The sequence below is a fragment of the Erpetoichthys calabaricus genome, chromosome 6 (genome assembly GCF_900747795.2).
Source record: "Erpetoichthys calabaricus chromosome 6, fErpCal1.3, whole genome shotgun sequence".
In the NCBI taxonomy this organism is placed as follows: Eukaryota; Metazoa; Chordata; class Cladistia; order Polypteriformes; family Polypteridae; genus Erpetoichthys; species Erpetoichthys calabaricus.
Genome location: NC_041399.2, coordinates 110,655,440 through 110,679,850, shown reverse-complemented (window position 1 = coordinate 110,679,850; position 24,411 = coordinate 110,655,440). Strand labels below are relative to the sequence as shown.

The window sequence follows — 24,411 nt, the reverse complement described above, 5'->3', positions numbered from 1 at the left end:
GCGTGCGTGAGTTGCAGTCTCAGCAAAAAGTCAGGGTGCGCAGTGGGATAAAAGTTGGAATGTGACGTCAGAGTCTCTGTTTACTATCGACATGAGACAGAAAGCGGCTTTGAGGATCCTTCGGGATTGATGTGCATGCTTCGATGTTTGATGAATGGTTCGATGTGGTGAAGTAAAATGCCGACATACAGATGCATTTGTGGTGCTTTTATATTCAAGCGTCACATATTCCCCATCATAATGACACAATACATTTTAAAAGTGTCACAGACCATCTTCTGTGCAGTCTTTTTTTTTTTTGCACCTTCACAACAGTGTTGTATTTGAGCAACAGAGAAAAAAATTAAGGACACAGTGAAAAGGTGTATTTTGTGATTAAAGTGGAAATTTCGGCTTTTATCTCGAAATGTCCACTTTAATCTCGTAGTTACTTTACATTAAAGTAAACCATTATAAACGTCATCTTAAAACCAACCCAGCTGTTAATCGCTATGTGTTTCTGGGGCTTCCTCCTGCATTGACAGCAGTGGCAAGCAGCAACAGATGACCACACAGAACACATTAAATGTATGATATTCCAACTATCTGTACATTTAGAATCCTTACATTTATACTGATTTCACTTTCAAGATGAAATGCATTAAAGTATGTATGTTACATTTTACAGATAAATTGTTCATTTTGTTTAAATAATGAATACTGCTAATAATTACACACATAGTAAGTAAGTAAGTAAACTTTATTGTCATTCATACCATACAACAGTACAACAACGAAATTGCGTTTCCCAGGCTCAATGTGCAGACATAAAAGAAAGGTGCATAAAAGACAAGTGCACGCAAGACAACATACAGACATTACAAACATTTCACTTCTTACACAGAAAGTAGGTAAGACAGCGTAAGACAGCACAAGGCAGCACAGTACAAACAATAAATACAAAAGATACTGTGTGTATATATATATATATATATATATATATATATATATATATATATATGGGCGGCACGGTGGCGCAGTGGGTAGCGCTGCTGCCTCGCAGTTGGGAGATCTGGGGACCTGGGTTCGATTCCCGGGTCCTCCCTGCGTGGAGTTTGCATGTTCTCCCCGTGTCTGCGTGGGTTTCCTCCGGGGGCTCCGGTTTCCTCCCACAGTCCAAAGACATGCTGGTTAGGTGGATTGGCGATTCTAAATTGGCCCTAGTGTGTGCTTGGTGTGTGGGTGTGTTTGTGTGTGTCCTGCGGTGGGTTGGCACCCTGCCCAGGATTGTTTCCTGCCTTGTGCCCTGTGTTGGCTGGGATTGGCTCCAGCAGACCCCCGTGACCCTGTTCGGCTTCAGCGGGTTGGACAATGGATGGATGGATGGATATATATATATATATATATATATATATATATATATATATATATATAAATGTAAGCCAGTCAGTGGGTGAAATAAAATATGAAAGAAAATATTGCACATCGTTTCACAGTGATTGTATTATTGCACTATATGGATACAATATTTATACATAATATATACAATGTAGTATTGTTCAATATTACAATACAATATACTGTAAACTTAAGACCTACTTGTGGTAATAAAGTGCACAGTAAGTAAGAGAGCAAAAGGTCAAAGGTTATTTAACAGAGTTTAGTATTCTGATGGCCTGGGGGAAGAAGCTCCTATTAAATCTTGTCATTCTGCAGTGCATACTGCGGAAACATTTTCCAGAGGGCAGAAGTTCAAACAGCCCATGTGCCGGGTGTGTGGGATCTTTTATGATCTTAATGGATCTGCTCTGGCAACGTGAGTAGTGTAATTCTTGAACAGATGGGAGTGAGGACCTGATGATTTTCTCCGCTGTCCTCACCATTCTTTGAAGTATCTTCTGTTCAGCGACAGTGCAGCTATCATACCAAACTGAGATGCTGCTGGTCAATATACATTCTATAGTGCCTCTGTAGAAAGTTGTGAGGACAGGAGAGGGGAGGTTTGCTCTTTTCAGCCTTCAGAGAAAATGAAATCGCTGTTGTGCCCTCTTGACAAGAGAAGTGGTATTTGTGGTCCATGTCAGGTCATCTGTAATGTGCACTCCCAGAAAATTGGTGCTTCTCACTAACTCCACACTGTTTCCATGGATTGTAAGTGGCCAGTGTGGCATGTGCTTTCTCCTGAAGTCAACGATTATCTCTTTTGTTTTGTTGACATTCAGTGCCAGGTTGTTTTTTCCACACCAGGCAATGAGTTGATTAACTTCCTCTCTGTATTCAGAGTCATCGTCATTACTGATGAGGCCTACTACTGTTGTGTCGTCTGCGAATTTTATGATGTAATTCGAGTTGTAATTGGCACAGCAGTCGTGAGTCAACAAGGTGAACAGTAGGGGGCTTAGAACACAGCCCTGGGGAACCCCAGTGTTCATGATGGTAGTCTCAGAGGTGTTTTTTCCAAGACGTACTGTCTGGAATCTGTCTGTGAGGAAGTCTAATAACCAGTTACACAGAGGGTGCTGATGCCTAGTGGCTCCAGTTTCTTTACCAGGTGTTGTGGGATGACAGTATTGAAGGCAGCGCTGAAGTCAATAAAAAGTATCCTCACATGACTGTTCTTATTTTCCAGATGAGCCAGTGTCAGATGGACTGCAGTTGCAATGGCATCATCAGTGGAGTGATTTGGGTGGTATGCAAATTGAAGTTGATCAAATGTAGCAGTCTGGACATGATGTGATTTTTGACCAACCCTTCGAAGCACTTCATTATGATGGGTGTGAGTGCTATAGGGCGATAGTCGTCCAGTGATGATGTTGGTGATTTCTTTGGCAGTGGAATAATGGTAGTGGCTTTGAGGGCACTGAGGAACAATGGCTTGTCTTAGGGAGATGTTGTAGATGTCTGTGAGAACAACTATAAGTTGGTCAGCAAAGTCTCTGAGTACACACCCTGGTATGTTGTCAGGACCTGCAGCTTTCCATGGGTTGACCCTGTGCAGGGCTCTCCGAACATCACTGTGGTCGAGACAGAGTATTTCATCATCCATAGTGACAGGGGCTTTTATTGCTGTTGTGTTGTTATTTTCCTCAAACTGGCTAAAATATATGTTAAATGTGTTGAGGAAGTCTGTGTTATCATCACAGGGTGGCCGGGAGTGTTTATAGTCCGTATTATAGTGGATGCCTTGCCCATAGGCACTTGGGATCTTTTGAGTCAGTGAAGTGACTCTGGATTTTATGCCCATAAGCACGTTTTGCTGCTCTCACGAATCGGTTCAAGTTAGCTCTAGCGGATCTGAGAGTGTCTCTGTCCCCGGATTTGAAGGCCGTATTACGTGCTCTCAGAAGGGCACGCACCGCCCAGGTAAACCATGGTTTCTGGTTGGCATTTGTGGTGATGTTCCTGATTACTGTCACATCCTCCACTCACTTGGATATAAATCCTGTCACAGACTCTGCATATTCCTCCAGGTTAATGTGCTGGTTAATCGTGGCAGCCTCTCTAAACACATTCCAGTCTGTGCATTCAAAACAGTCCTGGAGTGCTGACAGTGCTCCCTCTGGCCAGGTTCATATCTGCTTTGTAGATGGTTTGCTTCTAGTTAGAAGTGGTCTGTATGCAGGAATTAGCATAACAGAGAGATGGTCCAAGTTTCCAAGGTGGGGGTGGGGGTGGGGAGTTGCCTTGAATGCCTGTTTGGTGTTTGTATAAACCGGTCCAACATGTTTACTCCCCGGGTTGCAAAGTCAACATGTTGATAAAAATGTAACAGAGCTGTCTTTAGGTTGGCTTGATTAAACTCTCCAGCAATTATATAAACACAGTCCAGGTTTGCAGTTTGCATTACACTGACAGATTGATATAGTGTGGATAGTGCTGCCTTTGTGTTTGCGCTGGGGGGGATGTACACAGCTGTAATGCTAACAGCTGTAAATTCCCTCAGCAGGTAGAATGGTCGGCATTTCAGTGTCAAAAACTCTATATCCTCAGAACAGTGGCTCGAGACAAGTTCAACATTTGGGCACCAGTTGTTGTTTGTGTATATACATACACCACCTACCCGAGATTTTCCACTGAGAGCATGAATCCTATCTGCTCGAAAGTTTGTTAGCCCATCCAAGCTAATCGCGCTGTCGGAAACAGCGGAGTTTAGCCATGTCTTGGTAAAAATGAGTGCGCAACAGTCTCTCACCTTGCATTTTGTGGCTAAATACAGTCTTAGGTAGTCCATTTTGTTCTCTAGCGAGCAGACATTAGACAGCAGAATAGATGGAAGTGCTGGTCTGTGTGGATTAGCCTTTAGTCTTTTGGCGAAACCTGCCCTAGTGCCTCGCTTGCGTGGTCTGCCACACCGCTTGCATCGCTTACCCGGGTGGCCGGTGTTGGTAGGTGGTACCGGTGCTGTGCAGGTCTCTGAGTCTTGCTGCCGTAGTATTCCCAGGCCACGTAGAGTTTGGAGATCTAAAGCCAGCAAATCGCTCGATAACGTGCTGGATTGATCAGATGTACAAAGTTTGAGTAAAGTGGTTCAACTGTAGGTAATTTTCGTGAAAGAACATAACGGAGAAGACATTACATTTAATGAAAAATGTACATTGTTAGCAGGAGCCAGAGTAGCCGCTGCCACACAGGGTGCCGCCATTGTAGTGGAGTGACATGGTGGCGGAGTGGTAGCACTGCTGTCTCGCAGTTAGTCAAGTCGCTGGTATTCCCTGCCTGGAGTTTACATATTTTCCTGGTTGGTTTCCACAGTGTGCTCCGGTTTCCTTCCAAAGATATGCAGATTTGGGGATCTGATGATGCTAAAATGACGCTAGTGTATGTGAGTGCTTGTATTCACCTTGCGATGAGCTGATGCCCTGTCCAGGGATTGTTTCTGCCTCATGCCCAATGCTAGCTGGAATGGGCGGATCCCTGGACTGATGAATTTAACCATTAAACATCCTTTTCAGAGATACTGCGGCAAGATGTCCTCGGAATTTCATGGATGTTTCAGGAAATTCACAACACAGTGAAGCTGAACGTTTTCTCATCGTGATGATATATTGTACTGCCACCTGGTGGCAGGAGTGGAATGGGTCTCAAAACTGGCCTGGGCATCCTTCAACGAGTAAAGTGACGAGGTCGTCCCACCCGGCCCATTATTCATTGTAATTTTCTTAAAATTTTTTGATGAGTATGCGGCTCACTACTTGCTATGAACCTATGATATGAACTCGATCTAAACTTATGCCAAACTTAATCTGTACATTGTAGTTTACACTCAACTTAAAGTTTGATGACATTTTTAGAAATAAAATTTATTGAAAAATAAAAATTTAGTAACAGGGCTTACACGTTATTAGAGTACATGTCAAATGTCTACCTCCCGCCTAGCGCAAATGCTAACCAGGCGCTAGCGGAACTCTACGAGATCATCAGCAAACTGCAAATGACACACCCCGAGGCATTTTTCATTATTGCTGCAGACTTCAATCATGCCAACTTGAAGTCAGTTCTCCCAAAATTCTTCCAGAATGTGAACTTTGCTACTAGAGGGAGAAGCTGTCTGGACAATGTTTACACAAGCGCTCCTGACGCCTACAAGGCTCTACCCACCCCCACCTCCGCTGTTCAGGCCATATCAGTGTTTTTATGGTTCCTGCATACAAGTTCCTGCTGAAGCGCTCTAAACCAGCCCGCAAAAACATCAGAGTGTGGCAGGTTGGTGCTGTTTCAGCTCTCCAAGACTGCTTCGAATTGACAGACTGGGACATTTTCAGGGAGGCTGCTATGGATGGTAACTCCATTAATCTGGAGGAGTACACAGACTCTGTGACTGGCTACATCTCCAACTGCATAGAGGATGTTACTGTTACCAAGGATGTTACCACAAGAGCCAACCAAAAGCCCTGGATGACGAGAGAAGTGCACAAGCTGCTCAAGATCAGAAATGCAGCCTTGAGAGAAGGTCGCCCTCAGGGTGACCAGAGCCAACCTGTCTTGCGCTATAAGGAGAGCTAAGTGGGCATACGCGCAGAGGATTAACAAGCAATTCAGGAGCACCAGAGACACATGTCGCACGTAGCAGGGCGTTCAGACAATTACAAACTATAAGCCCAACCCACACAGCAGCGATAGTGATGCCTCCATTCCGGATGAGCTGAACAACTTCTTTGCACGGTTTGAGGCGCAGAACAAGGAGCCTGCAAGAAAAGCAACACTTCCCTCCACTGAGCAGGTACTCTGCCTCTCCATAACTGATGTGAAGAGGACTCTATCCAGAATTAATCCACACAAAGCTGCAAGACCTGACAGCATAACTGGTTGTGTACTCAAAGAATGTGTCAGTCAACTGGCTGGAGTCCTCACAGACATCTTCAACACATCTCTGAGCCAGTCGTCAATCTCAGCATGCTTCAAGTCGAACAACCATCATACTAGTGCCGGAGAAGTCATCAGTGACATGCCTGAATGAGTACCGACCAGTTGCACTCACCCCAATCATCATGAAGTGCTTCGAAAGGTTAGTCATGTCACACATAAAGACTAATCTCCCTGCCGCCCTTGACCCTCTTCAGTTTACATACCACTCAAACAGGTCAACTGAGGATGCCATATGCTCTGCCCTTCACCTCTCCCTGACACATCTGGATGAAAAAGACACATTTGTCAGAATGCTATTCATAGAGTTTATCTCTGCCTTCAACACAATCATCCGTCCAAAGCTGGTTGTAAAACTGAGCAGGTTGGGCCTGAACACCACCCTCTGCAATTCGATCCTGGACTTCTTGACAGAGAGGCCCCAGACAGTTTGGATGTGCTGCAACACTTCCAGCATAATTACAATGAGCACTGGAGCACCGCAGGGCTGCGTGCTTAGTCCACGGCTGTTCACCCTGCTGACTCACGACTGCACAACCACGCACAACACCAACCACATCATCAAGTTTACAGATGAAACAACGGTGATGGGACTAATAAGCAGGGATGATGAAACAGCATACAAAGATGAGGTGGAACGGCTGTCTGCATGGTGTGAAGACAACAATCTATCTCTCAATGTTGACAAGACAAAAGAGATAATCGTGGACTTCAGAAAATCACATCCTGCCCACATCCCATTCAGCATCAACGGTTTAGATGTGGAGACTGTTAGGAGTACCAAGTTCCTTGGTTTGCACATAACCGAGAAACTTACGTGGACAAAGAACACCTCATCACTAATTAAGAAAGCCCAGCAGAGACTACACTTCCTGAGGCGGCTGAAGCGAGCAAGTCTTCCCCCTTCCATCCTCACCATGTTCTACAGAGGCACCATTGAGAGTGTTCTGACCAGCTGCATCACTGTCTGGTATGGCAACTGCAAAAAATCCGACCACAAGTGTCTGCAAAGGATAGTGAAGACAACAGAGACCTTTATCGGGGTGTCTCTCCCTTCACTACAGGACATATTTTACAAATGCAGTGTCCGCAAGGCCTGCAGCATTGTGCAGGACCCCTTACACCCCTCACATGGACTTTTCACACTTCTGCCATCCAAGAGAAGATACTGCAGCATCAAAGCCAGATCTGCCAGGCTGCAGGAGAGTTTTTACCCCCAAGTTGTTAGACACCTTAACACCATGCTGCACCCTGGGATCTTCCACACTGCCTCAACCACCTCTAAAAACAGAACTTTTATACATGCGAGCCACTTTCTTGCAAAGACGAGGTAGAACAGAACTGAAAATCTCATACTGACCTTTAAGTATTTTGACACTCTTGATGTCCTTCTGCTGTGAAACATTCTGACCTGTCATTGTTTACACATGTCTTAAACAACTATTATCAAACACTGATAATTTCTGTATTATCTATATCGATTTATTTATTATATTACATATCTTACACATTAATATTGCTGCTACTTCTTGGTCTTGTGTTTGCACAATTTCTTGTCTTGTTTGTGCTTTAATTTTAAATTTTAATTTTAATTCTATTATTAATTTATTATTTGTACATCATGTTGTTACACTGTGGACCCTGAGCTTCGCAATTTCGTCTATCCATATACAGTACTTGTATATGGTTGAGATGACAATAAAGTTCACTTTGACTTTGACTTTGATGTCAATGTCATGTCCAAGTGCCAGTACCCTAGTAGGCTAGTGGCTGCTCATTTACAATGAAATAAATTATAACCGAGGTTATAATGAAAACCTTACTTGATTGAAGTGTTCCATTAATTTAACGATAAACTATAAATGTTCCATCCTAATGTGAAAAATTCCTATCCTGTACTTTATAACTTTATTTCATCATACTAATAATCTCAGCTGAGAACCACTAATTATCGCTCACGCCGACGACAAGAGAACAATAAAATGCATAATACATAATCTAAACTAATTATTAGTACCGAAGAATTTAAATACTAGATATGAGATAAAATAAATTGCAATAATATATATGCTAAACAAAATGTAGCTGTACTGAAACAGAAATCGGCAAAAGCCAGTTTTGCAATGTTGTGTACTGACAACTTGTACAACAACTTGATGACATAATGTGAATTTCCCCTTGGGATTAATAAAGTATCTATCTATCTATCTATCTATCTATCTATCTATCTATCTATCTATCTATCTATCTATCTATCTATCTATCTATCTATCTATCTATCTATCTATCTATCTATCTATCTATCTAATATGGTATATTATATAGAACTATATAAATCTCAGTACCGGACAGATAATGTTTAGTAGTTTAGAAAATTAATTTTAATGTCAAGCAGTAACCAGTACATAATATTTATTTCATGAAGCGACTGGCCCATGACCAGACCAGAGTCCGCGGCCCACCAGTTATTGCCCAAATGCTCTAATGGCCAGTCTGCCCCTGCCTGGTGGAATCTTCCAGATTTACGTAAAGTATGCACACAACTATAAACAGTAAAATGCTTGCATAGCATTAGTGTCTACAGGTACATGAGTTGTGTCACATGAAATATAAACCCGGCCTTAGATGCTGCCTTCCTCGGAGCGAAGTATTGTGGGTAGCAGAAAGAAAGAAAAAGCGTGGTTATTCCCTGTCTGTTTTAAGTATTTGCACTTCAAATAGATAAGACAGTTCTTAAGAAATAAGCAACGTGAAGTTGTGTCCATTTGTTTCTGTTGTTTGAGTATATATGCTTATCTAAAAGCCAATAAGTTATTCCTTTGTTAAAGTTAAATGAGTAAAGAACCAGAAAGTAATGATATATATTTTGAGAACTTTAATTGACCATGCAGTTCTTATAAAGTACTGTTAACTCAGAATTTATTAATAACATTATAATCATAGACATAGAATTACTAGATGCCGCATGACCAGCAGCATCGTACGTCAACGTCGCCACCATATTGCGAGTGGCACTGCTGTGGAGTGAAGTAGTGGATAAAGATGCCTCACACATGTGCTGCTTGGGCTTGTACAAACCGTTGTACTCTCCAAATCAGATCCCAGTGGATTACATTTCATAGGTAAGGCTGAACAATTGTTTTGGTTATATTTGGCCATTAGAAAATCCTGTTGGTCTCGTCCGCTATAGGAGATGGACGTCTGAAGCAGAGCTCCACTAGCAGCGGCTTTACTTTCCCACGTATTTCATATTATTTAGAGGTATCCTGTATTTAACCCGACCAAGGAACTTCCACTATAATATACAAGCATGAGTAACAAGAAGAAAAGTCAGAAAGAACCGGAAAAGAAACTTAAAGCTGCTTCAAAGTTTGGACAGACATCCGGCTCGAGTGCAAGGTATGGCCTCTTGGAGACTGACCTGGAACAGGCAGACGAATGCGCAGATTTCCTACGACCCTGCTCCATTGTATCATCTCCAGTCGAGAGTGAAAATGGGAGCGAAGGTGCAAGTGATACAGGTCGCGATGGATCGCCGATTTCTGAGGATCATCCGAGACTAGAAAAGGCCCTGCAAGATGTGCTCTCATCTATTCATCGCGAGCCTGCAGCACCTGCTGTAACAGGAGCTGCATTTCCACTTGCGGAGTAAGGAATCTGAAGCGAACTGTCCGAACTGAAAGAGATGATTGCTACACTGGCCGCCGCCATGGCTACGGCCATAAATGAGCTTAAGAAGGATAATAAGAATGAGCTTAAGAAGGCTAACATTGAGCTTAAGAACGAGCTTAAGAAGGATAGCATCGAGCTTAAAAAGGATAACAAAGACCGGGAAATGCGTCTATTTAAACGTTTTGACGTGAACTTTAAAGGCATGTTGGAGAAATTAGAGGAACACATTGAAGAAAATAGATCCAAACTGAAAATGCTTGCCGACCAGATTAATGACGTTACAGATCAGCTGGATGACGTTAAGCAGGCATTCACGGCTCGAGTTGAAACAGCGGAACAATTGGCGTCTAATGCCGATGAAAAAGCTACAGCTCCGCATTCCGAATGCAAAAAACTCGGAGACAGACTTGCGGCCCTGGAAGATGGGTGCAGAAGAAATAATATAAGAATTGAGGGTATACCTGAGAAACGAGAAAGCTCAAGCCCAGTGAAATTTGCAGTAGAATTACTCTGTAAAATAATTGGAGATGATTTTAAACTCGACACTGAGGTTGCAGCAGCTTATCGCATATACAGATCAAGCACCTTTAAACCTAGGTCTTTTATTGTCTGCTTTGAGCGATTACGATGTAAGCTTGATGTGATGGCACTTCTCAGACACAAGCAAGAGATTATATTTGAAAATAATCTTATTCCTATTTTCCCCGACTTCTCACCATTAACAATTGCAAAACGCGCAGCCTACTTTAACATTAAAAAGTTGCTACAGAAAGCCGATATCAAATACAGCCTCTTGTATTCCGCCAAACTGAAAATGGAAGTTCAAGACCAATATTATATATTTTCAAGCAAGGAAGAAGCTGAAAAGGAACTAAAGAAGCTGTTTCCGACACTGTTTTGAAAGTTAATAAGGATCTGTGTTCTGTCAAGGCATGGGAAGGACCAATCATCTGCTGTCTGATCCACTTTTAAAGAGACTGGTATTATAATTACACAGTAATCCCTCGCTATATCGCGCTTCGACTTTCGCGGCTTCACTCTATCGCGGATTTTATATGTAAGCATATTTAAATATATATCGCGGATTTTTTGCTGGTTCGTGGATTTCTGCGGACAATGGGTCTTTTAATTTCTGATACATGCTTCCTCAGTTGGTTTGCCCAGTTGATTTCATACAAGGGACGCTATTGGCAGATGCCTGAGAAGCTACACAACTTACTTTTCTTGCCCTCTTGCTCTGACATTCTGTGCTCCTGACAGAGGGGGTGTGAGCAGGGGGGCTGTTCGCACACCTAGACGATACGGACGCTCGTCTACAAATGCTGAAAGATTACCTTCATGTTGCTCCCTTCTGTGCAGCTGCTTCGTGAAGCGACATGCTGCACAGTGCTTCGCATACTTAAAAGCTTGAAGGGCATGTATTGATTTTTGATTGTTTGTTTTTATCTGTCTCTCTCTCTCTCTCTGACATTCTCTGCTCCTGACGGAGGGTGGTGTGAGCTGCTGCCTTCATTGCAACTGCTTTGTGCCGCGGTGCTTCGCATACCTAAAAGCCAAACAGCCCTATTGATTTGTTTGCTTTTCTCTCTCTTTCTGACATTCTCTGCTCCTGACGCGCACTCCTTTAAAGAGAAAGATATATTTGCATTCTTTTAATTGTGAGACGGAACTGTCATCTCTGTCTTGTCATGGAGCACAGTTTAAACTTTTGAAAAAGAGACAAATGTTTGTTTGCAGTGTTTGAATAAAGTTCCTGTCTCTCTACAACTTCCTGTGTTTCTGTGAAAATCTGTGACCCAAGCATGACAATATAAAAATAACCATATAAACATATGGTTTCTACTTCGCGGATTTTCACCTTTCGCGGGGGGTTCTGGAACGCAACCCCCGCGATCGAGGAGGGATTACTGTACATCGTTTTCTTTACTTGGACATTATATGTTTATGTCTTAATTACACTTATAGATGTGAGTGTGGAAGTGTGGAAGTAATTAAAGTAGGGTTTTTTTTAACTACCTTAAAGCAGACTGTTTAACATCATACTCTTGGTTTATTGTTATTTCTACTATTACATTACTATTACTATTACATTACTATTACATTTATACTATTACATGATACAGTACTATTAAATTAGGATTTACTATGTTTATCCTAGACTACTTTTTAAAATCATTCCCAGGGTTCATTGTTTTATTATCTTAATATTTTAATATCTTAAAATTGCTGAAGATTATTTTAAGCTTAAAGACTGTTAATGATTATATTTTGGCAGATAGTATTTAGAATTCAGCTGCAATAGATATCTCTTTGTTTTAATTCTCTAACGCCGCTGCGGGGTGGGGTTTGTTTTGTTTTGGACATGCTCTGTCTCTTTCTATGTCAGAGGACCGGGACATCGCGAAGTGGGATCAAGCCTCATGTGGGGAGGCAAAATGGGGGGGTGGGGGGATAAAGGGGGGAGAGAAGGAGAGCAGGCTATATCTAATCTATTCTTCTAATCCTTATAACTATAAATATCAATGCAACAATAGGCTAAAATGCAATAACTCAAGGGGAATTTTGAAATTAAGATTAAAACTGCCTCACTATCAGTTAAGACTATAAAATGACATTAAAAACTCAGAATCAATGTCTCCATGATGGGACAGTTAACTTTGTGAGCTGGAATGTTAAAGGCCTCAATCACGAATTAAAGAGAAAGAAAGTATGCTCTCCTGTGGTGGGTTGGCACCCTGCCCGGGATTGGTTCCTGCCATGTGCCCTGTGTTGGCTGGGATTGGCTCCAGCCGACCCCCGTGACCCTGTGTTCAGATTCAGCGGGTTGGATAATGGATGGATGGATGGAAAGTATGCTCTCACCTAACAGGCTTAAACACTAAAATAGTATTTTTACAGGAGACCCACTTACTAAGCAAGGATCAGTTCAGACTACAAAAAGACTGGACTGGCCAAATGTTCTATTCTAGCTTTATAAAGAAAACTAGAGGGGTGGGAATTCTCATACACAGAACAGTTCCATTTGTAGCATCAGATGTAGTATCGGACCCTGAAGGGAGATATGTGATGGTCATGAGCAACTTATTTAACAGTAAAATGATTTTGATAAATGTTTATGCACCCAATGTCGATGATAAGGAATTCATGCAAAATCTATTTGCATCCATTCCCAATGTGAACACTCATAAAATTATAATGACTGGGGACTTTAATTGTGTTTTAAATCCACTCTTAGATAGGACTCCTGTGACAGGGGGAACGACATCTAACACTGCAAAGACAATTACACAGTTTTTAAATGACCACAACTTATCAGACCCAAGGAGGTTTCTTAACCCAAACTCAAGAACATATTCGTTCTACTCACCAGTGCAATATAGCTACTCAAGAATTGATTATTTTTTTATAGATAATAATTTCCTGCCTACAATTAAATCGTGCAAATATGACACAATTGTTATCTCCGACCATGCCCCTCTAGTCTTGGAGCTAAAATCATTAAGCCCATCACACTCACCTTGCAGATGGCGTCTTAACCCTCTTTTATTGGCAGACAAGAACTGCACAGAATTTATATCCAAACAAATCAGCTTCTTCCTAGAGACAAACATGCCCACAGAGGTTTCTGCAGGAACACTCTGGGAAACTCTAAAGGCCTTCTTAAGAGGACAGATTATTTCATATCTTTCCCACAGAAATAAATTAGAAACCAAGAAAGTGTCAGGGCTAAGAAGCGAAATCACTAGAATAGATGAAGAACAAGCCAGGCGTCCAAGTGAAGCTCTTCACAGGAAAAGGCAGGCCCTGCATACAGAACTTAACATCTTAACAACTAAAGAAACTGAACAACTTATTTATAAGTCAAGACATCATTACTATGAACATGGATAAAAAGCTAATAAGCTTTTAGCTCAACAAATTCACAAACAAGATGTTCGCAATGCAATACCAGTAATCACCAACACGAATGGAGAAGAAATGACCATAAAAATATAATGCACGCATTTAGAGATTATTATAAATCCTTATATTCTACTGAGTTCAAAGAAGACAACACACAATCTAATGCATTTCTGGATACATTACAGACACCACAAATAGATGCTTTAAGTGCTGAGGAACTGGATAAACCTCTGACGCTAACAGAATAACTAGATGCTATAAAGTCACTTCAAAGCGGGAAATCAGCAGGCCCTGATGGTTACCCCGTAGAATTTTATAAGAAATTCTCCACTCAGCTAGCTCCCCTCTTATTGGCAACATTTACAGAAGCTAGAGACAACCAAATACTACCTCAAACATTTCGTCAAGCATTAATCACCGTCTTTCTTAAACAAAATAAGGAATGTACATCATACAGATCAATTTCACTCCTGAATAATGATGTTAAGATACTCTCAAAAATTCTAGCTAGAAGGATGGAGAAAGTGCTGCCCTCGGTAATATCACAGGATCAAACTGGATTTATTAAAGGCCGACACCTATCTTCCAATCTCCGACGCTTGTTTAATGTTATATATTCACCAGCAAAATCAAACACCCCAGAAATATTACTATCATTAGACGCAGAAAAAGCATTTGATGTGATTGAATGGAACTAACTTTTCACTGCATTGGAGAAATTTGGGTTTGGCCCGAATATTTGTGCATGGATCAAACTACTGTATACCAATCCAGAAGCTTCAGTTTGTATTAATAACATTTGTTCAGACTACTTTAAGCTAGAACGTGGTACCAGACAAGGATGTCCCTTGTCACCACTGCTGTTTGCAATTGCCATTGAACCACTGGTTCACTGTTCACTGTTCACTGTCGAAATTCTTATTAGATAAAGGGGATTATCAGAGAAGGACTGTAACAGAAAATTTCTCTATATGCGGATGATATGGTTTTATATATATCAGACCCAGAAAACACTGTATCTGCAGTTTTAACAGCACTAACAGAATTTCAAAAGATATCTGGTCTTAGAATTAATCTGAATAAAAGTATACTCTTTCCAGTGAATTCACAAGCATATAATATTAGATTGGACACCCTACCTTTTACCATAGCAGATCAGTTTAAATACCTAGGGGTAAATATCACAAGTAAACATAAAGCTCTTTATCAACAAAATTTTGCCATCTGTATGGAAAAAATTAAGCAAGACTTGCATAGATGGTCAACCCTTCATCTCACTCTTGCCTGAAGAATTAACGTTGTTAAGATGAATATCCTTCCTAAACTTCTTTTTTTATTTCAAAACATTCCAATATATATTAATAAATAGTTTTTAAGCAATTAGATTCAACAATAACCTTATTCATTTGGAACTCAAAACACCCACATATCCGAAGAGCGACCTACAAAGATCTCAGGCAGATGGTGGCATGGCTTTACCTAATTTTCAGTTTTATTACTGGGCAGCAAACACACAAGCCATAAAAACCTGGACACAAAAAGATGAACATACACAGGCTTGGTTCGTAATGGAAGTAAAATCCTGTAGTACTTCTTTATACTCCCTGCTCTGCGCTCCAATAAATGCAAGTTATAGCAAATATACTAATAAACCAATTGTGCTTTACTCACTCAGAATATGGAACCAACTTAGAAAGCATTTTAAGATGGAAAATCTTTTATCCGCAGCACCTCTGAAAGAGAACCACCTCTTTCAACCCTCGCAAACATATCCAGTTTTTAATACCTGGAAAAGTTTTGGGATTAAAATGCTCAGAGATCTTTATATAGACAATATATTTGTATCTTTTGAACAATTACGTTCCAAATTCAACCTCCCAGCTACACATTTCTTTCACTATCTTCAAATTAGAAATTTTGTTAAACAGAAACTGCCCGATTTTCCTCACCTCATACCCTCCACCATGCTGAAAAAAATACTGGTCAATTTCGAGGAATTAAACACCATTTCTGCATTATATAAAATCTTATTAGTGTCCCTACCTTTCAAAGACCCAAGAGGACATTGGGAAGAAGATCCATCCATCCATCCATCCATCCATTTTCCAACCCGCTATATTCCTAACTACAGGGTCACGGGGGTCTGCTGGAGCCAATCCCAGCCAACACAGGGCACAAGGCAGGAACCAATCCTGGGCAGGGTGCCAACCCACCGCAGGGGAGGAAGATCTCTTAATCAATATATCAGAAAAGGAGTGGAAGGTAGCAAAGCAGAGAATTCACTAGAGCTCCATATGCGCAAAGCATAGAATTATTCAACTAAAAATTATATATCGAGCTCATGTCTCACTTAAAACTGTCCAAAATGTTTCCAGGGCAAGATCCAACCTGCGAATGCTGCAACCAAGATCCTGCCTCACTGGGTCACATGTTTTGGGCCTGCACCAAACTAACATCATTTTGGACCAAAATTTTTAAGCACCTTTCAGACAGCCTTGGTATCACAATTCCTCCTAACCCATTAACAGCTGTGTTCAGTGTTCTTCCAGACGGACTAGAAGTGGAGAAGGACAAGCAAACGGTGATTGCATTCACTACACTTTTGGCACGCAGACTTATTCTGTTAAATTGGAAAAATCCTAATTCTCCTCTGATAAGTCAGTGGGAAACCGATGTTTTATATTATTTGAAATTGGAAAAAATCAAATTCTCAGTTAGAGGATCTGTGCAGAATTTTTTCAAAACCTGGCAGGATCTAATCAATATTATTTTAGAATAAGAGAAATAACTATTACCGCATTTATTTCCTTTCTCCATTTTTTATTTACATATATATTTATTTCTTCCTTTCTTTTGTTTACTGTTGCCTTATTAAAAAGCCCTAAGCAATTCTCCTCTGGCTAAGCTCTCCTTCTCAGGGGTGGGGTTTGATTTGTCTTCAATTTTTTTTTGTTATAAATTGATCTATTAGTATGGAATGATTACAATAAAATTAATAAATAACATTTAAAAAAAAAAAAAATCCCATTTTATAATCTTAACTTTAGCTACGCCAGACTAAACTAGCAAAGCTATACATTTATGTGCTCAAGTGAGCCTCCAAACGACATTTTGGCTAAACGTATTTAGTCACTAACTATATAGATTGTTGTTAGCTGTTAACATTTCTCAAACTTTGAAGGTTTCCTAAAGAAATCCACCTCAGGAAGCAATGCGAGGTAGCCCTTAGACGGGATTTTGAGAAAGCTGTCCTGAGATGTGTGCCGTGCTAGTTTGGTAACAGATGCTGTACCGGCATCATATGATCAAAGCTACCACTTGCTCACATTAAAAAAACAAAGGAGGTTTGATGATTCCTTCTGAGGGTACAGTCAAGGTGGTCAAAGTAGCTGAGCGTGTTATCTGACGGTCGACATTAGGGCAAGCTGTCAGTGTATCTTTGATCAATCAGTTTGTTTGGGCTGAGATTGGTTCAGATGATGTGTTTTTTCTCAAGGAGCACATTGAGGAAACACAGTTTGAAATTGACAACCATCATTTTATGCTCATGTCTTTAGTAGTGTCGGTCTTCCACAAACTAAGGCTGCACCATATTGCCAGACTGAATACTCTCAAATTACAGAGTGGCAACACATGGAAAAAGCTATGTAAGACAGTTCTGTTTTATGGATTTTAGATGCTATCCTGTATATATTTAAGTAACCACACTGTGTGTGTGTGTGTGTGTGTGTGTGCGTGTGTGTGTGTGTGTGTGTGTGTGTGTGTGTGACAGAAAGAGATTGAGAGAGGAATGAGTGAAATGTTTTCAGAAATCATTAAGCCAATTTGTATACAATAAAATTGTTTATTTTTGTCATTGAGTGTATCATTTCACTGTTAAAAGAAAGACAAACAAAGATAACTGGCAGTAACAGTGCAAAATTCACAATTTGTATGCCAGTTTGAAAAGATAAGTTTTGAGGGTAGTTTTAAAATGTGTTATTGAATTGAGCTGACGTATATGAGAGGAAAGAGAAATAAAGAGTTGAGGAGCACTATGAGAGACCCTCGAGCTCCCATAGAACTGAGTTTGATGTGCGGTACAGAAAGTAAAGCTGCTGATGAGGATCTGAGTGAGCGAGAGGAGTGTAAGTCTGTTGGAGATCAGTGAGGTTGTGGAGAGCTTTCAATGTTAAGAGCAATATTTTGTATTGTATTCTGTAGTTAAGAGGGAGCCAGAGAAGTTGAGAGAGAATAGTTGTAATACGTTCAGTAGATTTAGAACAGCAGGTTATTATACTGGCAGCTGAATTCTGAAGAAGTTGTAAGCAATGGATAAGTTTTTGTGGGATGCCAGAAAGAATAGCATTACAGTAATCTATACGTGAGGTGACTAGGGCATTAACCAATACTTCAGTACTGTGTTGCATAAGAACAGGACAAAGTCTAGAAATGTTTCAGAGATGGAAGAAGGCAGTCCGAGAAATGTCACTTATATGGGAGGAATTATTTAATAATAATAATAATTATAATTATTATTTAATAATGTCATTATTAGTGTATAAATGCATATAAATAGCATTTAAATGATTCACCAAAATCTGTGGTATGTAAACGATACTGTGTTAAACGTTATTGTTTTTTCATTAGAAAACCCAGTTTCCACGTCTACCTGTATTAGTTTAAATGGCACTTTTGCCACTCGCAATATGGCGTACGCGCTGACGCATCGTGTCGACTGGGCAACACAGTGAATGCGGCGTCTATTTATGTCTATGGTTATAATAGTTACGCTTGAAATTTCATTAACTGTGTAAAACTCTTCTCAGCTTTGCCTTTACTTACAATGGTAATGGTCTCGTGGCCAACTTATGTATTGCAACTTTGTGATCAATATTTGTGTAAGATTTTCCAACGTTATTTTATTTTATGTGTCATTTGAGAACTAAAAATAGTTCAACTTTAATTTTTTATTGTAGACCCCACACACTTATATGTATATCTATATCTGCATATTAAACTTTGGATTTGAAATCTACTTTCCAAGTGTATTAATCGACATTCTGCAGCGAATCCCAACTATTCCTGCACAACCAGAAGAAGTCTTTTAGTTGTTTCTCCATTTCACCTTAATACTTAGTAAAATATAGTGTCTACTTTTCTCATGTGTTTATAATACTTTTTTAATACATTGAGATTACCAATTTTAAGAATATATTTTTCTATGACCCGAGTCCTCACTCCCTCATGCATATTCTGGACAATCCTCACACACTTCTTTGAATTACTGGGTATATTACCGAGTACACAGAACATTTATACACAAACATCCATCAAGCATTTACCAGACAAACGGAAAGCTGAAGCTCCTGGCACTGGTGCGATACTCCAGTGTCACTCCTTCTCATTAGTTTGCTCTCTTCAGAATGTCATATCAGGGGAACAGTGTAGAAAAAGTGTTATGTGGCTGAAATGTGTGCAAACAACCATATATGAAAGTCTGCAAAGTGCACTTTAATCATAAGTCTGAATTGTTTGATTTGTAATTTTAAACTGTGGAGCAGAGGGGGGAAATCAAATGAAAAAAAAAATCTCCTTGTCCCAAAAAATATGGAGGGCACTGAAGGACGGTGGGAAACTTCACTGGCATGCACCAACAACAGATGAAGAAAGTTAAAATCAAGACATCGTGAGTCGAGGCACAGTGTGGTCTTTGAAAAACTGTCCACTTGAATGGTTCTGATTTTTAGAAGAGAGACAAGCAATGTTTAAAACCTTTTCAGGATGGGGACCAACCTCTGCTATTGGGGGTCCTGTAAATGTTGCACTCATCAAATGACCTTACTGTACATCACCGATTTCAACATCTTATCTGCTTCTCATCATGCGGTGACTTTCCTGTGATGTGTGTTCAGTAAGGATGAAGGAAGACCCTGTTTCAGAAAGTCTGCCCCCCAGTTGTTAAGTGCAGAATTGACCCTGTCATTGTCACTACAGCAAACCTCACCTGCTCCTTCTTCTGGTGTCTGTCTGGCCGGGACTTCCAGGTGTTTGGGAAGAGAAACTGGGCAAGTAGAATGTGAGCAAAAGTCACCCAGCAGCAGAAATGTCAGGGTGGTCAACAGTGTCCACTTCATCTGCAGGAAAGACCACAAACAGCTTATACTGGAGAATACGGGGGAAAACAAAATTCACAATCTCTGTATTGGACATTTTTAAAAAAAAAAGAAAAAAAAAGATTTTCGCTCCTGATATTTTAAAATTCCTGACTACATTTTTTTTGGTTTATTTTTATATTGTCTGGCATAATACAGGTTACTATTGCCTTTCCTGAAATGGTTGCAGTGTCTTTCATTGCGTGTTTACTCACCGCCCAATTTAAAGAAACCCGTGTGCTACTATCTGTAAATCTCAAGAGTTCGCAATTTCAATAAAACTGGGTGGCATAGTCGGATATTTGAACTGTGTCTAGATTAGATTATGACTAGACACCTGTCACAGTAGTTTATACACAGTTTACGAATGTTATAAAAGACATATAAAATGATGATAAGATGGCGCATGATGAAAGTCGGTGGACTTTAATAAAGTTTATTCACACAAACCCGGTTACTCACCGCATTTCGGTTTTAGGTGTTCATGTAAAAGCGCAGATTGAGGGTTTCGTACTCGTCGCACTTTAGATAGTTTCATTACTTTATCGCGATTTTCATCATTTGCTTTAAGGCTTACAATGACCTTTATAGTGTTCTTTTCAGACTTCCTCTGTGGTCTTTGGGGATGCTTTCTATCGAACATTCTACTGAAGCCCTGGACATAAAAACTGCCCTGGCATGGCACAGTGTGGACTCCCAGGCTCCATCGTTTCAATCAAAGCAAATGGGAAGCATCAACGCGAGATCGGCAAAGTGTACTGAACGTACGGAGGGAACACCGCGAAGTGAGCCGCAGCTTCTATGGGTGACATTCTCTGTGGCATCTACGGAGAAGTTTAGTGATCTTCCAGTTCCTTGATACGATATTAAACAATAAATACGCCTGACTGTTTGCTTGCTCAAACTTGCACTTCTTGTGTGGTGTCTTTGTGCGACTGCACCTGTCCCTTCAGTCTCAATCCTAGCTACATTATAACTAAACTAATGAAAGTCAGACAGTTGTATTGTCAGAGTGTTCGCAAGTAAGGATCTGTGCCTTAAAAAAATAAACAACAACAACCCCCGTAGTTAACTGTCGAAGTAAATTTGGAGCCTAGGTGGGGTAGTCAGACGTCACTCCTCATTGTCTATAGTGGGTAGTGGTTGTTACTATTGAACGTCGATTATCTATTTTCCCTTCGGTTGTCGGTGCGCGTACCCCTACATTGGTGCAAATTGCGCCACGCTCGCCCTCACCCGGGTTTGGTTAACCGGATATATAATTTAGCGAGGTTGTTGTTTTCATGGGAATTGTTACATATGCATTATTTTCACTTCTACTTTAAAACTTTAGTAAAAACAATATTTGGAATTAACTTTTCTTCAAGATCGCATCGAATTCTGATTCCGTGTTTGGACTTACATCGTGACAACGCAACGTATAACTGGCTATGAGTGAATATCGTTTCTTTCTCTCTAATACATTTCTCGAATGTTTGTCTCTGCTCCTTCTTCGCTTAGTCGTTGACGTTTACAAGAGCTGAGACCGCAGGACGTTTGTCTGACAAAAGCAATCACAAGACTGAGGTTAGTTGACCGTGGTCCTTTTTGAAAATGGTTTAAGTATGGGGTGACTTGAAAGAATCTAATGGCAAAGGTCACTTTCTCGTGGGACTTGCTTCCAAAGGTTGTAAGTATGCGTGGCTTGAAAAAATCTCACGGGACTTCATACCTCGCCATTTTTGGAGTCTTTTAATTCTCGCTGGCAACACATGTTAGACGATTTACAAGTCTCCGATTTAAAGTTTCAATCCGAACAATATATTCCATCTCTTTTCGATGTTCCGTTATTTCACAGAGTAATAATTTCCGTTTGTTTGCGCTAATGCGATCTTTACTATCCTTTTTTGAGACTCTATTAAGAATTTCAAAAACAAATTACATCAGTTTTCTACATAGTCACCTCCCTTTGCGATGCAATTTTCCCAGTGTCGTAACAACTTTTTAAAGCCCAATACTACTCCTCGCGCCTTAACCGTTTCCAAAGAAAATATGAAAGTGCGGAAACTTTCTGAACGTCCCTCGTGTATATGATAAGTGTGGTGCTTTGGACCTCAAACCATGACGGTGTGTGTTCAGATCCCACTAGTTTAACAACTGTGTGATCCTGCGTAAATCACTTGACCTGCCTGTGTTCCAGTTGAAAAACCAAAAGAAACTGAACCAGTTGTATTTCAAATGTTGTAAGTCGCTTTGGCCAAATAAATAAATAAATTTAAATAAACTGCAGACTTTAAGGAGCGCACACCCATTTGGTGTACGGAGTATGAGCACTTTACTTTAATAAATGGTGCCCACTCAGTATCATAGGAATTTGACAACTGAGGTTGGGGTCCTCTCGGTGTCCGGAGTGCATGTTCCTTTAACAGTCTCAAGTGGCGCCCATTTAGATGACGGCATCCTAGGCGGCCCCTACATCTCGTAATGGATTGACAGGTGTTGTGAAGGTATCTGTGACCGATGGAATTCAAAGTCCCTTTGAGCTACAATGTTTGTATGAAAATGTGCTATATAAATAAAGATTGTTGTAGTTATTGTTATGATTTGGCGCAGGTACACTGAGGTGAGGTCATCACGGATCTCCTCTTGCTCCGGGACACCGCCTAGTTCTCCTATATGTCAGAGCTGCCCTGCTTCTATGTTCGATCTCAATCGGCCAATCAGAAATCTCACGAAACAAGCCGGTATGTATGTGAAGAAGTAAGATACAGTATCTTGTATAGCACAGTTCCCTCAACTCAGGTCCTTTCCGTTTTCCTTTTCGTTTCCGTTATATGGAGTGAGTTCAGCTGGCAGTTTTCTGACTTACAGTCAAGAGCTGCGTTTGTCAAGGGTTCCCAAATATTTCAAAATGAAACTTTCAATAAGGCTAAAAAAAAAAATAATTAGTATGCCTCCTATACAAAAAAAAAGTATAATAATAATGTACAGTAGTTGATAATACACATAAAAGAGAAAACTTATCTGTGATATTTTGTTAAAGATTTAAGTGACTTGGATACATTTCTTGAAAGATTTAACGTTTCTATAGGTTATCACATACCCTTGGACCCAAGTACATAAGGTCAGGGTATTCCAGTCTAACAGGTCTTGCTTCTGTCTAGCTGTCCAACTACAATCTGAGATCACTTTATTGTCACACTGGAGGTAGAGCTGAACAACTAAGAATATTCCATGTTAGCTTATAGGGGTGTATATATATATATATATATATATATATATATGGTTGAAATAGTTTACTGTCAAATAATGCAAAGAGTACGCGACACGTGTTTCGCCTTAATTCTGGGCTCATCAGGCGTACACACTCTACTGCACTCCCTCTCGGGAATCGAACCTCGGACGTCAGCGCCAGAGGCGAAGCCCCTAACATTGCGCCACGGCGTGTGGTTCATTTATTTGATAGCATGTAGATCGGGGTAATTACATTCATGGCAGTCGTAGTCTGTGTCACAATCTGATTGTATGGGTGGTTACCTACCAGGTAACGCTTGTGGTTGGCCAGCAAGTCTGCTAACATCCGCCACGGTGCCCTCAGTTGTGAGAAGCAGATCATAGAATGGTTGAAATAGTTTACTGTCAAATAATGCAAAGAGTACGCAACACGTGTTTCACCCTAATTCTGGGCTCATCAGGCGTACAAACTCTACTGCACTCCCTCTTGGGAATCGAACCTCGGACATCAGCGCCAGACGCGAAGCCCGATCTACATGCTGTCAAATAAACGAACCACACGCCGTGGCGCAATGTTAGGATCTGCTTCTCACAACTGAGGGCACTGTGGCGGATGTTAGCAGACTTGCTGGCCAACCACAAGCGTTACCTGGTAGGTAACCACCCATACAATCAGATTGTGACACAGACTACGAATGCCGTGAAAAAAAAAAAATATATATATATATATACTGTATACATGTGTGTGTGTGTATGTATATATTATAGGGGGATCGGTCGAGCCCCGGGTTAACAACAACTGCCACCAGTACTGTTAGTCAACAGGGTGCTGGCAGAAATTGGGCTACTGTTGGCTGAAGAAGAAGAAGAAAGAGAACAAGAGGAAAGAGATGTGTCTGAAGGCAGGAGTAGAGGAAGAATGTAAAGAGAGTGGAACTGAGGGTAGGAACTTTGAATGTTGGCAGTATGACTGGTAAGGGGAGAAAGTTAGCCAATATGATGAAAAAAAGGAAGGTTGATATATTGTGCGTGCAAGAGACTAAATGGAAGGGGAGTAAGGCCAGGTGGATCGGAAGTGGATTCAAATTGTTCTATCATGGTGTAGATAGGAGGAGAAATAGAGTAGGGGTTATTCTGAAGGAACAGT

General features: G+C 40.7%; 1 protein-coding gene across 1 annotated transcript in view; it reads left to right on the top strand.

Annotated features, from left to right (window-relative positions):
- The window catches only part of LOC114653490 (nephronophthisis 3), an 838,883-nt gene that overhangs the window by 162,863 nt on the left and 651,609 nt on the right, over positions 1-24,411 (top strand). The window lies entirely within an intron of this gene.